Source organism: Eleutherodactylus coqui, chromosome 6 (assembly GCF_035609145.1).
Source record: "Eleutherodactylus coqui strain aEleCoq1 chromosome 6, aEleCoq1.hap1, whole genome shotgun sequence".
NCBI lineage: Eukaryota > Metazoa > Chordata > Amphibia > Anura > Eleutherodactylidae > Eleutherodactylus > Eleutherodactylus coqui.
In genome coordinates, this window is record NC_089842.1 from 204,920,672 (window position 1) to 204,934,982 (window position 14,311).

Genomic DNA, 14,311 nt, shown 5'->3' on the forward strand with positions numbered 1-14,311 from the left:
GGCCGGGACGGCAGGAGGAGATTTCACTCCTCACTCTCCCCCGCCCCTCTCTATTCACTTAACATAGCTGCCGTTCAGTACTGAATGGCTGCTATTTACACTCATGATTCAGGATTTTATGCAGCCTCAACCATGATCCTGAATGATGAGTGTAAACAGCAGCCGTACTGAACAGCAGCAGCACGGGAGGGAGTACATGCGGGGATGAGTGTCAGGCATCATTTGCCTGACAGCTGTCCCGTGTAAAAAGGGCTTTAGTCACAGCCGAGAACCCGGAGGGGAAAGCAGAAGTGAAGCAGTGCCCCCTGCTAAGGCAGAGCTGCCGGGTCATAGCAGACCCAGATCAGCTCTGTCCATGACTGCCACCACTACAAAGGGATGTTTTCCTCTGTAACTGGGGCTTTAATGGATGCATCTCCTATAGATGCCCCAGTTAGAGTGGAAGGGCTTATTCACACGAGCGTATATTGGCTGGTGTTTTCACAGCCTGCCGATATATGCTACCATCTAATGCAGGGCTCTGCTAAGCTGTCTCCCCCTTCCCTCCCCCTTTGCAAGGGGATGGGGTGGGAGCTAGTGTGCTGAGCCTATCTCTGCCCCCATCCCACCCCCTCCCATTGCAAAGAGTGGCAAGGGGTGGACAGGGGAAGAGAAGGGCAAGAGAGTTTAGCAATCACGCTGCTAAACACCCTCCCACCTACCTTCTCCGGCCGCTGTTGGAAGCTCATGGCCAGGAAGATAGTTCCAGGACAATCTTTCCTGCCCAGCGTGAAAGCGCCCGGTCGGGTGTTTTTACACCATGGGAATATGCCTGTTTCATCTGATGCACTGGAATCCAATGCATCAAATGGTAGCGTATATCAGCCACCCGTGAAAACGCCAGCCGATATACGCTCATGTGCAAAAGCCCGAAAAGTGTGAAACTAAAAGAAAAAAGGCAATGTGAATTACCCCCAGAGATCTTATATGACATCATTGGGAATATAGATGTAAAAAAAATAGTTACAAAAATACATTTTAAAAAATGACAGAATAAAATAAAAAAATGTATATATTTAAAAAAAAGAAAACGACCCACCGCAAATGCCAACCAAAACTATTGCTGTATGCGCCCTGTAATCCGAGACTATACAAATTATATATCAAAACATCCGTAACAAAATGAGGAACCCATTCCTGTAATTCACGAATTTTAAAAATAAACCTTAGGGCTTATTCAGACGACCGTATATCGGCTCGGTTTTCACGCTGAGCCGATATACGGTGTCCTCATCTGCAGGGGGGATGGGGGGGAGGATGGAAGAGCCAGGAGCAGGAACTGAGCTCCTGTCCCCTCTCCGCCCCTCGCCACTATTTGCAATAGGAGGTGGTGAGACGGGGGTGGAGCTAAGTACCAGTACTTAGCTCCGCCCCGTCCCACCCCTCCCATTACAAATAGTGGAGAGGGGCGGGGAAGGGGCGGGAGCTCAGTTTGTGCTCCTGGCTCTTCCATCCTCCCCCCCTGCAGACAAGGACACCGTATATCAGCTCGGCGTGAAAACCGAGCCGATATACGGTCGTCTAAATAAGCCCTTAAAAACATTTTTTAAAAAGTCAGTGAAAAAAAGATATAAAAAATAGCCCAATATGTAATGGGAAATAATGCAACAAAATACTTTTGGTAGATGAAAAAAAAATAGGGCAGTAAAACCTTCCCTGGGTAAAATTCCTAAAAAGTGTCTGATGCTTAAGGGGTTAAAGCCATTAAACACTTCAATAGGCCATATAGTTACTAAAGTTTGTCTATGGAGATGTGTGCTAGATTTTATGCACCTGCATATAATGTATAATGGGTGTGACTGCAACACCTGAACTCAGTAATTAGATCAGGTGGTCACATAATTGTAGTCAAAACTAACAGTACATCAATCATATCAAGCAAGGGCTCATTCACACGGACCTATATCTGTATATTTCACACGCTCCTGTGGATTTTTGTGTGAAAAAAATATACTGCGCAAAAAAACCGCAGAAGAGCTTTTATATTCAATGCATATTTGCAGCGGTCCATTCTCTTCAGTGGCCTATTGCAGTGTATAATACGCACAAAAATAGGTCATGCCGTGTATTTTTTTCACACAATCAAACATCACATGAAAAAGTATGGTCATGTGAACTATTCCTATTGAAATCAATGGGGTCTAATCACTGCGTATTGCACGGGCATATTTTGCACACGTAATATGCAGCGCAAATGGATTTGTGTGAATAATCCCTAAGGCTGGATTCACACGGGTGTAAATCGGCCAGGTTTTCACGCCCAGCCGATATACGCTTCCTCTCTGATGCATCAGCGCACATGGGCATATTCCCGCGGCGTAAAAGCGCCCGGCCGGCCAAGATAGTGCATTTCGGCCAGGCACTTTTACACCGCCGACCGCTGCATAGACTCCTATGGGAGCCTATGACAGCGGCTGGAGAAGGGGGGTGGGAGGGAGTTTAGCAGCGTGACTGCTAAATTGCCACTCACTTCACTGGTCCCCTCCGCCCTTTACTGGCTGTTTGCAATAGGAGGGACGGGGGCTGAGCTAATGTGCTAAGCTCCGTCCCGTCACACCCTCAAATTGGTGACTGCGACCAGAGGTGGGAGCTTAGCACACTAGCTTTTGCCCTGTCCCTCCCCTTGCAGAGAGTCGGCGAGGGGAGGACAGCTTAGCAGAGCTAAACTGTCTTCACCCGCACAATGGCATTGTGCGCCGGGCTTGGGCCGTCATTCATGGTTTTTTATGGTGCTCTAATATAGTATTTTGTGGAGCATACCACCATTTTTTTCTCTTGGAATGGTAAGGAACCAGACTGATAAAAAAAATTTCATTATGCCTCCATAAGAAAGTATATGGAAATATTGTAGGGCCCCATGGACTTTTATGGGTGCCCTGTAATAGCACCCTATGGGCTTGTTTAGACGGCCATATATCGGCTGGGTTTTCACGCCCAACCGATATACGGTGTCCTTGTCTGCAGGGGGAGGAGGATGGAAGAGCCAGGAGCAGGAACTGAGCTCCCGCCCCCTCTCCGCCCCTTGCCACTATTTGCAAAAGGAAGGGGCGAGACGGGGACGGAGCTACTTTGCCGCGATAAACTTCTGGCCGAAAGTCTCAACCATCTGAAGCATTAGATTCCAATGCATCCGTTCCGATGTGCGATTTTCCAGCACATAAAATCAGCTGGCGAAAAAAGATAGTACAGACGCTTTTATGCACGTCCGGAAAAGATAGGACTTGTCCTATCTTTTTGCCAGAATACGTAGTCGGTTCCCATAGACTCCTATAGGAGCCTATAATAGCCATCAGAAAAGGGGAGAGGGAGGGAGTTTAGCAGCTTGCGTTGCTAAAGTCCTTCCCTTGTCGGCAGCTGCCATAGGCTAGGGAGAGAGGGGAGGGTATTAGCATGGCAAGCGCTACTAAAGTCCCTCCCCCTCCCCTTACTGGCAGCTCCATAGACTACTATTAAAACTTCTATTGCCGTGATCAACCAGCAAAAAAAGGAGGAGAGACTTTAGCAGCGCTAAAGTCTTTCCCTTTGGTCGTCGGAATTCTGGGCTGTGGCGTATGTACACCGCAACCTGGCCATGTGAATGAGTGAGAAAGCGGGAGATTTAGCCATGACTCGGTCGCAGCTTTCTCTCATTCATGCGATCTTCAGCCGTGATGCGGGCAGCTGAAAATCGCAACACCCGTGTGAAAGAACCCTGATGCTCACCTGATCTTATATATGCAACTTTACCCCCAAAGTTAAAAAAAAGGTAAATGGTATAAATAAGTAAATTATTACAAATGTATTGTTGTCCATAATTGTTAACTCCCCAGTAATTGGCGTAGACTTTCCGCAGCCTCAACAGGAAGACATCTACTTGCACCTGTGCCCACATGACATCTCTGGTTTCTCCCTGAATATAAACCGCAAGTTAAATACTGTGAATGGGTTTCCTTTCCCATGACTTAATTCTGGGTGGGGCAGACACACTACTTTAATAATACAGAAGGAAGACAGTTTTGTTTCCCATGACTGGTGAAAAGTTGATTTGCTCATATATCTTTAGGCAATGCGCCAAGTTTTGATGCAATGATCCGTTTTGCAAATACAATTAGTCTCCACCGTCCTTGTGTCTCCCAGGGCGTCAAGTATGATCGGTTCCACTGAAAGTTAAATCGCTGATATATACAGAATATAACATAGACAACACTCAGTTCTGCTTAATCCATGGTAAACCCTCTAATCACAGCATGTAAGTACTGAATAGCAGGCGGAAAAAACAAGAATATATCATGTGAAAGGACAAAACACGACACATTGCTGTAGAATTACAGACCTGCTTTAAGATTTATGGACTGTGCAAGAGCGTTGCCACCATTCAATACGGGATTATTAGTTTATGCTCCAAGGGAGTCTCATCTACTGTCATCATGTAGGTCCTGTTAGTTTCACACGGGCGATCGCAATATCGCCACAACAAAATCGTGGCAATATCACAGTTTTGCTCATGAGATGTCTTAGCGTCAGCGATGCTTTTTCTTGATAAAACATTGCTGCCGCTTGCAATTTTCTAATGTTAAAAATTAGAGATGAGCGAACGTACTCGGTAAGGGCAATTTCGCAATCGAGCACCGCGATTTTCGAGTACTTCACTACTCGGGTGAAAAGTACTCGGGTGCGCTGTGGGTGAGCGGGGGGTTGCAGCGGGGAGTGGGGGGGAGAGAGAGAGGGCTCCCCCCTGTTCCCCGCTGCTACCCCCCACTCCCCTCTGCAACCCCCCGCCCCACAGCGCACCCGAGTACTTTTCACCCGAGTAGTGAAGTACTCGAAAATCGAGGTGCTCGATTGCGAAATCGCCCTTACCGAGTACGTTCGCTCATCTCTATTAAAAATGCATCGCACAAACTTTTTTTTTCATGCAACATCACATTCGTGAAAACATCACAAATGTGAAAGAAACCATTGAAAGCGTGGGTTTCATAATTCTGAGTTTTCCCGCGCTCTAGCATAGTGCGAAAATAGCGTGATTTTATCGCTCGTCTGAAATCGGCCTAAGTGAATGAGCCTGCGATTTTTTTTATGCCTACATAAAATGAACGATGTACGAAAACTGAACGATCGTCATTCGGTTGTTGACTGCCGTTTAGGCCTCTTTCAAACAGGCAATGCGTTTTTCGGCCAGCTGCATCGTGGCCGAAAAATGCATGATCAAGAAAAAGCTCCAAAATCTTGCGTTTGGTCACCCATTCATACGGCTGAGTGTGGCATATATACGCCACAGCCTAGAATTCCTTTGGCCAGCATAAATCCTCGTAAATCCTAATGGCTCAATAGAGCCTGTTGACATAGTTTAGCAGCACTGGCCGCTGCTGAACTCCCTCTGTAGTGGCCCGGAGTTGGGGTATCTTTAGGGTAGTTGTAAGTCTGTCTCGCATGAACAGTTTTGTGCATATATGTCTTATGTGTGTGCTAATCAACTGTCTTGTGTCTTGTCGCCCACTTAACCTGTGAGTTGTTGTAAGTCTCACTAGAAGGGGGGAGTTAGACGGAGGCGGAGTTAGAGAGAGTACTGAGATGTAGGCGGTGGAGGAGGACGTGTCAGCGTGAGGCTGAAGCTGACTTATGCTTCTGCCCCTGCAGAACCGTGGGCTTGTCTCACACTCCGTGAGACATACTACAAACGGGACTAAAACCTGAAGCAATAGGTTGTGGTGGCCAGCTGAGAAGTGTAGATAAACACCAAGGGAAAGAGACAGGAGTTGTGAGGAAAATGCCACGTCAGGAGAGTACCCCCAGGGATTGTGGAATATATTATGAAATTGCCCTAGGAATACTCCGGGTTATACAAACACAATTCTAATTACCAAAGGCAAAAGATACCCATAAGTAATATATCCTAAAATATAATCCAAATAATATTTAAAATAAAGAAGTAAATGGTGGTAGCAAATGAGATGTGACTAGTAGTCATCAGTTAGTATCATGCGTGTAATTGTGCATATACACACTAAAACATAGGCCTGGATTACCAACTTCCAAAAGTCTATGTAGAGATTAGTAAATCAGCACCACCAAAACCCTAATAAAATCCCCCAGGGATTGTCTAATCAGATAACTTGGACTGAAGACACCTAGGAACGGGAAGGAAAGTGCCTCCTAGAAGGACGTGCAAGAGTGTGTGTAACAGAGATAAATCTGAAGGAAGCCTGCTAAAAGTGTTGTGTCTGAAGTGTCATCTTGCTGTTTTCCTGGAAAATCAAGGTCAAATTCCGTGAGTAAAGGAAGCCGTGTACCGTGGGTTTTGAAAATGAACTTCGTTTGTGGACTCTGTTATTTGCCAATGAGTAACTATCTATGGTACTAGAGGTACTGGCGTCACGTGACAAAACCATTGAGATTAATTACCACCATTTTCATTTTGCCTGTTCTGTTTTTTGCATCTGCACGAGACCAAGCTAGGCCCCTGCGGCCACTGCCAGGGGGAGATCACAGAGCCACCCATGAAAACCATTTTGAAAACATCCCCGCGGTCTTCTCCACAACGGCTCGGACACCACACCTCCCCTCCCTTTGCAGGCAGCTCCTATAGGGCAAGACTTATCTTTTCCAGCCGGGTCAAAATATCACCTGGTGTATTTGGCCCTGATGTCCTATTATCATGGCTGTAATGTTTTGATGCGGCTAAAATTCAATGATTCAGATGGTTGTGTTATTTAATTGTGGCTAAATTAGCCACATAAAAACGCTTGTTTGAAAGTAACCTTAGACCAAGCGATTATTGTTTAGATTTGCTTGTTGGAATAATTTTTGGAACAATAATGGTTCTGTCCAAGGGTGAATACCCACTTGCGTTTTTCTCCCCCTTTTTTTAACGTGATTGTCAATGGGACTTTCTAATGTTAGAAACGCATCACACAAAAATTGCAAAGCACCAACTTGTGATGCGTTTTTAACATTAGAAAGTCCCATTGACAACCGTGTTAAAAAAACGCAGCAATATCGCATTAAAAAAACGTGCAAGAAAAACGGAAGTGGGTATTCACTAGGGATGAGCGAGTATACTCGCTAAGGCACTACTCGCTCGAGTAATGTGCCTTAGCCGAGTATCTCCCTGCTCGTCCCTAAAGATTCGGGGGCCGCCGCACCTGACAGGTGAGTTGCGGCGGGGAGCAGGGGAGAGCGGGCGGGAGAGAGGGAGAGAGAGGTCTCCCCTCCCTTCCTCCCGGCTCTCCCCTGCAGCTCTCCGCCCCGCGCTGGCCCCTGAATCTTTAGGGACGAGCGGGGAGATACTCAACTAAGGCACATTACTCGAGTGAGTTCATTCACGTTTGGTGTGCAAAGTTCAGTTGAACAAAAAAATATGCAGCTTGCTCAATTTTCCTGCTCATTTGCACAGGGTTAGAAAATTTTGTAGGCTCTTTTCACATAGCCGAGAAAATCGCGTGAGATTTGTGTGTTGCTAGACGCACAAATCTCGCATGAATATGAACCCCATTCTATTGAATGGGGCCATACACATGAGTGACACATCCTATGTTTTCAATGGGGCCTACAGCAGCATTGCACCACACGCTAGCTGCATGCAATGTAATGCAAGGTCTCCTACTCAAAACATGAGATAAAAATGCTTCGTATCCGCAGGGAAATCACATGTTGGTAAAAGCGATATTGGGCCATGAATCACACTCGCCTGTGTGAAGTTAGCCTGAGGCTTCTTTCACACGAGCGCATATTGTCCGACTTTTTCATGGCCGGCCGATATGCTCTCTGATTTGATGCATTGGATTCCAATGCATCGGATCACATGGGCGTATTACTGAGACGTAAAAGCGCTCGGCAAGGCCAATATAGCGCCGAGCGTTTTCACGTCGTGCCCAAAAGATAGTACTTGAACTATCTTTTGTGCTGAAATACATTTACCGCTGCATGGTCTCCTATGGGAGTCCATAGCAGTGGCCGTAGGTGGGAAGGAGTTTAGCAGCATGGGTGGAGCTAAGCGAAGTCCGGTCCTGCCTCCTCCCATTGATGGCAGTGGGCGGAGCTTAGCTACCACCCTCCCCCACCCTTTGTCCATAGCCATCAATGGGAGGAGGCGGGGCTTAGCTCCACCCCACCCCTCCCATTGCAAAGAACGAGCGGGGAGGAGACGAGAGGAGAGCCTGTGATGGGGAGGGAGGGGAAATGGGTGACGGCAGGGTGAGCTCGGTGCATATGCATAGGGCCATTTGAACGGGCGCACAACGTTAGATTTGTGCACCCGTTCACAAGCTTCTACATCACAGATGGAAGCGTATATTGGCCAGCCGTGAAAACGCCGGCCAATATGTGCTCATGTGAAAGAAGCCCAAGGCTTATTTTACACAAACATTTTTATGCGGCTAATCTAGCTGCAAGAAAAAATTGCGACCATGTGAAGCATTGGATTACAATTAGGGATGAGCGAGTATACTCACTAAGGCACTATTCGTTCGAGTAATGTGCCTTAGCCGAGTATCTCCCTGCTCGTCCCTAAAGATTTGGGGGCCGCCGCAGCTGACAGGTGAGTTGGAGCAGGGGAGAGCAGGCGGGAGAGAGGGAGAGAGAGATCTCCCCTCCATTCCTGCCCGCTCTCCCCCGCAGCTCCCCGCTCCGTGCCGGCACCCGAATCTTTAGGGACGAGCAGGGAGATACTCGTCTAAGGCACATTACTCGAGCGAGTAGTGCCTTAGTGAGTATACTCGCTCATCCCTAATTACAGTGCATTCATTCAGATGGGCAATTATTAGCCATGTAAAAACACTCGGCCTGTGAAAATAGGACATTGGCCGCCACATACACAGAACAATATTTTGCCGTGGGCAGAGAAAAATTGGTCTTGCCCTATCTTTCGGCTGCAATCAGCTGGCGGCTCCCATAGGCTTCTATGGGAGCTGTCAGCAAAGGGAGGGGGAGAGAGTTTAGCAGCGGCCAACGCAGCTACAACATGTCAGCTGGCTCTATTTAAGCCATGCTGAGCATTTATGACGGCTGAAGGAAATTTTCGGTCACGATACGGCTGGCTGAAAAACGCATCACCCATGTGAAAGAGGGATTTATTCAGGTGACCGTATTTAGTCAGGTATTTTGCTGCATTAAAAAAATCACCCATAAAACGAGACTATGCGAAGCATTGGATTTTAGTTTATTTTTAGCGTCAAAATATACTCCAGCAACCAACAATCCATAGATACAGTCTACAGGACCTTAAGGGACTTCTCTCATGGGACGGAATGTTCTGAAACATCCCGCAGAATTTTCCAAGATCTGCATGTGTAAATGTGGTGTGGAATTGCTAGAAGAATTAATTAGGCCATTTTTAAAACCACACCAAAATCTGTATATTAGGCCAGTTTCAGAAAATCGTGCGAGATTTGTGTGTTGCAAGACGCCAAAATCTTGCATGAATATGAACCACATTCTTTTGCACAGTCATATACACAAGTGATTGAATGCTCTAACCTTTTGTGTTCCTCGGAACGCATCATCTATTGGTTTCAATGGGGCCTTTAATGCCTCCCGTGGCTTTCGCATGCCGTTCAATGCACCGTTTCTTTTTAAAATCAATGGGAAATCCTGTATCATGTGTGGAACTTGCACAAGAGGATTGGAAATTCACAAATGTGATGTGAAACATTTTTGACTGAAAGATGCCTCACATCTGCAGGTAAATTGCACGTTCAGCAGCCCGATATCACTTTCGCCCTTGTGTAGGAAGCCTTAGGGTGCGGGCAGACGAGCGTAGGCGTATTTACGTTCGCACGAGCGCAACGTATAATCGCCCGAGCGATTGTTTTTCAGCGATCACGACCAGAGCTAGAAAGCGTATTTTCGTTTGTTCCTACTTTGCAAACGGTCTTTTCGGCGATCGAATATGCGTTGGCGCGTATTTCGGTCGCATATGTTCCGTTTTTTTTCGAATTGCCGTTTTTACGCGCCGTAAAATCGCCCATGTGAACGAATACATTCGAAACCATTGCCTCAGATGGTCACGTATATACGTTTGGTCGCAAAAACGCGCCGTTTATGCGCTCGTCTGCCCGCACCCTAAATCTGTTCTCACACATGCATTCACAGAATGCCATGTACGAAATCGTGGCATTTAACCGTAATTTCAACTGGCATTTTTGAACGCATTCTATAGCATTTGACAGCACTTTTTAATGCACCCCTTCATTGTGATAGGTAATGAGGTGCGTTACAAAGAGTTAAAACAAAAAAAAATAGAGCACACAGCACTCAAAAATTGCAGCATGTTTGAGCGTAGGTCTACAAAGCCCATTTAAATCAATGGGAGCGTTACGCCATGCTAATTGCAGTAAAAAAGCAGACTGTGTGAGCGGCCTTAGACATGCACATTTTCAATTCTGCTGATCGCCGCTGAAATATAGGACAATATCTATAATTTCTGGTCGTGTCAAAACATCGCCCGATGTATTCTGCTCCAATGTCCCATTATTCCAGCTGTGATGTTTTGACGCGGTTAAAAAGCAGTCATCTAAAAGAGTGCATCGGGATCCAATGCTTCAGATGGTTGTGATTTTTGGCCGACGTTTTATCGCGGCAACATAGCTGTGATAAAACACTTGTGTGAAAGTAGCCTAAGGCCGCCTGCAGACGAGCAGGTCGGATCCGGCGGCGAGAATTCTCGCCACGAGACCCGACCCGAGCGCCTGCAGAGACGAGCGCGTACTCACCCGCGCCCGGCGGCCCCGGCTCTTTCATGTGCCGGCTGCCGGGCAGCCGGCGCATGCGCAGACCGGAGCCGGCGGCCGGGTGAGTGACGTTTCTGTGCGAGGCTCTGCGAGCCCCGCACAAAAATAGGACATGCCGCGGTTTGTTTGCCGCACGAGATCTCGCGCGGCCAAACCGCGGCCGTCTGCATAGGAGTGCGTATTGTAATGGACTCCTATGCAGGCTTTGAGCGGCGGAAATCCCGCCGCAGGATTTCCGCCCATGTGCAGGCGGCCTTAGACTGAATGATTATCATTCACTTTCAGGATAGGTCATCAATAGTTGATTGGCCATGGTCTGCCGCTCGGGGCCCCGACCGATCAGCTCTGTGGGCGCATGCTGCCAGCGCGGCAATAACAGAGGTTGAAGCGGAAGCATCCATTCCAACCTCCCATGTAGTAGCCGATGCTGGTAACTGTAGGCACGTCTCTCATTGAAATCAATGCCTGCCACTACATGAGAGGTCGGCACGGAGGCTACCGCTCCGACCTCTGTTATTTCCGCGCTGGCAGCATGCGCCCACACAGCTGATCGGTTGGAGTCCTGAGCGGCAGACCCTGGCCAATCAACTATCCTGATGATAGGTCATCAATAGTATTTTCATGGAAAACCCCTTTAATCTATATCCTCATATGAAGGTATTACACACCATAAACGTTAAGTGTGAGATGTCCCGAATTGTTCTATTTTGTGTTATTACATAATATGTTAATTTTCTTTTCACAAGGTCCTGCGCGAACTTCTTAAAAATGTTTATTTTATCTGAAAATTTCTCAAGAAAACTGACTGAGCAATAATGCTAATGATGATATCGACCTCATAAAATTGACCTTGTTACCTCGGTTTACTGTCTTTGTCTGTGAAAGCATTAGCAGTCATTGCATTTTCACACATACATTATTTACTTTGAATCACTAATGAGACAGCACACAATGTAGTCACTTCCATGAGAGACTGCTTACTTCATCACCAGTGAGAGCTCTGACTTTGGGTGTGAATATGCCTGAGTCTGTATACAGGAAATCTGTGAAAACTGCAAGACAAGACAAAAGGAGAGGAGGAGGTGTATACTTACCAGACCTGGGAATCTCTCTTATCAACATGCTCTGTCATGTGCGAGAACCTGTCCATCTCGTTTATTTCACCTATTGAATTGGCTCTTCAGCCACTTAACTACCAACGTGTCCATTGAGGTGTCTTAGAAGAGATATAGCTAGCAGAAACTGCAGAAATCTATCATCTGTTCATTTTACTCTAGTGCGGCTCCAATTATCTGGACACATAAACATCTATGCGTCGCGACTCACATATACACTATATGGACAAAAGTATTTGGACACTGCAGAAAATCAGCAAATATGCAAATACTGAGTTTGCCAAACGGTATGCTGGGAATGGCATAGGTAAAATAAAAAGCCGCTCATTTTGTATTAAATATCCATCCAATCGAGCACTTGTGGGACAAACCAGAGCGATGGGTACGACACCGCCACCCACGCCCATCTTCACAACAATCTCTTCTTACAATCTTGCAGGAGGAATGGCGAGCTATTCCTGCCTAGACTTACAGAGAACTTGTGGAAAGTATGCCTCGATGTGCTGCCGCTGCAGGCAGAAGTAGGGCCGACACGTTACTAAATAGAATAATAAACCATTTGTTTCTGGAAAAACATGCAGTGTCCAAATACTTTTGTCCATATAGTGTAGTTTACAGGTCAGGGTGAAGAGGAGTGGCACATAGCAGGGCAACAGGAACAGTCAACTACTAGGAGTGCACTGTGTCTGGGTCCCCTATATATGTAGTAGGCTCCAGAATAGTCACAATCATTTGTCCTATAACACCTAGCTGTGGGCTCCTAGGAGACATAGAAGGTGCTATACGTTGGACAAATGCCAACTTTCCCCTTTCTATTTTAGACAAAAGCTAACTGCTTGGTAACAGCTGGCTGCTTATTTGTTCCTTGTCATACTACCACAGATTGGTAGAAGGGGATGGTGTAAGCTCCCAGAGCAGGAAAATATCAGGTTGAACAGGATGTTAGGGGGAAAAGCAGGGAAAGTGCGGAAGTTAGACAGGAAGAGAATTGAGTTCGAGAGGAGAGTCGGGAGGAAGTAGTCATCAGAGGAGGATGTGAGAGAGGAGTTCTGCGGAGTGAGAAGAGACAACGCGTATTCTGAGTGAGGAAGTCAGGATTCTCCAGCTTCCTTGCCAACCAGCAGTGGGGAGGAGAGAATTCGGGGTCGTTTTCCACTAAAACAGTGAGTGACTAAAAATACCCGATAAAGTCAAAACCAGGGAAAGTAAAGAGGCCCATCTTATATTCTACTTCGCTACTGCCTTATAATCGTCCAGTAAGCCCAACAGATAACTTGGACTGTGGGAGTTATACTGAAGAAACTTCTAGAGTCAAAAAGAGAGAGCGTTGAAGAGTAAATTGTATTCTACTGTTTTTTCAACTGTCAAGTAACGAGTCATCTCACTACCAAGTCTTAATCTCTGCCAAATTGCTGCAAGACTACTGTGGTGTTTTCTGTTAAATGCAAATCTAAAGTGAATCTGTGCACTTCCAGTTTACTAAAACAAAGCTACCAGGACTCCTGTCTCTTATTCCGTCCTCAAGTTCCAGAGTCCCTAATGAAGTGCTGGTGTCAAGTGACAAACCACCGTTAGAAGCCATAAGTTACTAAACCTTTTGTGCCACTGTGCGACGACTGAGCCAGGCATCTTGTTGCTATTGTTGGGAGAGATTACAGAGCCACCCATGACAACCATCTTTCCTACCCATGTTCTCCGCCACTTTGGCAGGGCCCGCTCGGACGCTGCATATATTGGGACAAGTTCTAAGGCTGCACTGTATAGTCATGTTTGGGTCCCCTATATACTAGGATAAGTACTAAGGCTCCACTGTGTAGTCATGTCTGCGACCCCTATATATTAGGACAAGTACTAAGGGTGCACTGTGTAGCATTGTCTGGGTCCCCTATATACTAGGACAAGTACTAAGGGTGCCCTGTGTAGTCATGTCTGGTTCCCCTATATATTAGGACAAGTACTAAGGGTACACTGCGTAGTCATGTCTGGTCCCCTATATATCAGGACAAGTGCTAAGGGGGCACTGTCTAGTCATGACTGGGTCACCTATATATTAGGACAAGTACTAAGGGTGCATTGTATAGCCATGTCTGGGTCCCCTATATATTACAACTCATACACTACAAGGCACACCTCTGAGGAGATGGTTGGGTAGTTGTTAGGGATGTCACAGTGGCACTACCAACTCCTCCCCGAAGCAGTGCGTGTGACACTCTGCCAAGGCACTGACAGGCCTCTCCAGTTACCTGAATAACTAGTGTTGTGGACTGGAAGAATCTTGTGACAGGTGACGCCACCATTGCTTACTCCATAGGACAGTGGTGGCGAACCTATGGCACGCGTGCCAGAGGCGGCACTCGGAGCCCTCCCTGCTGGTATGCACCACCGTCAGCTGCTCACCACGTTAGTGAATACGGGCAGGGGCCGCGGCTCCCCTGACGGCATTCACTCAGC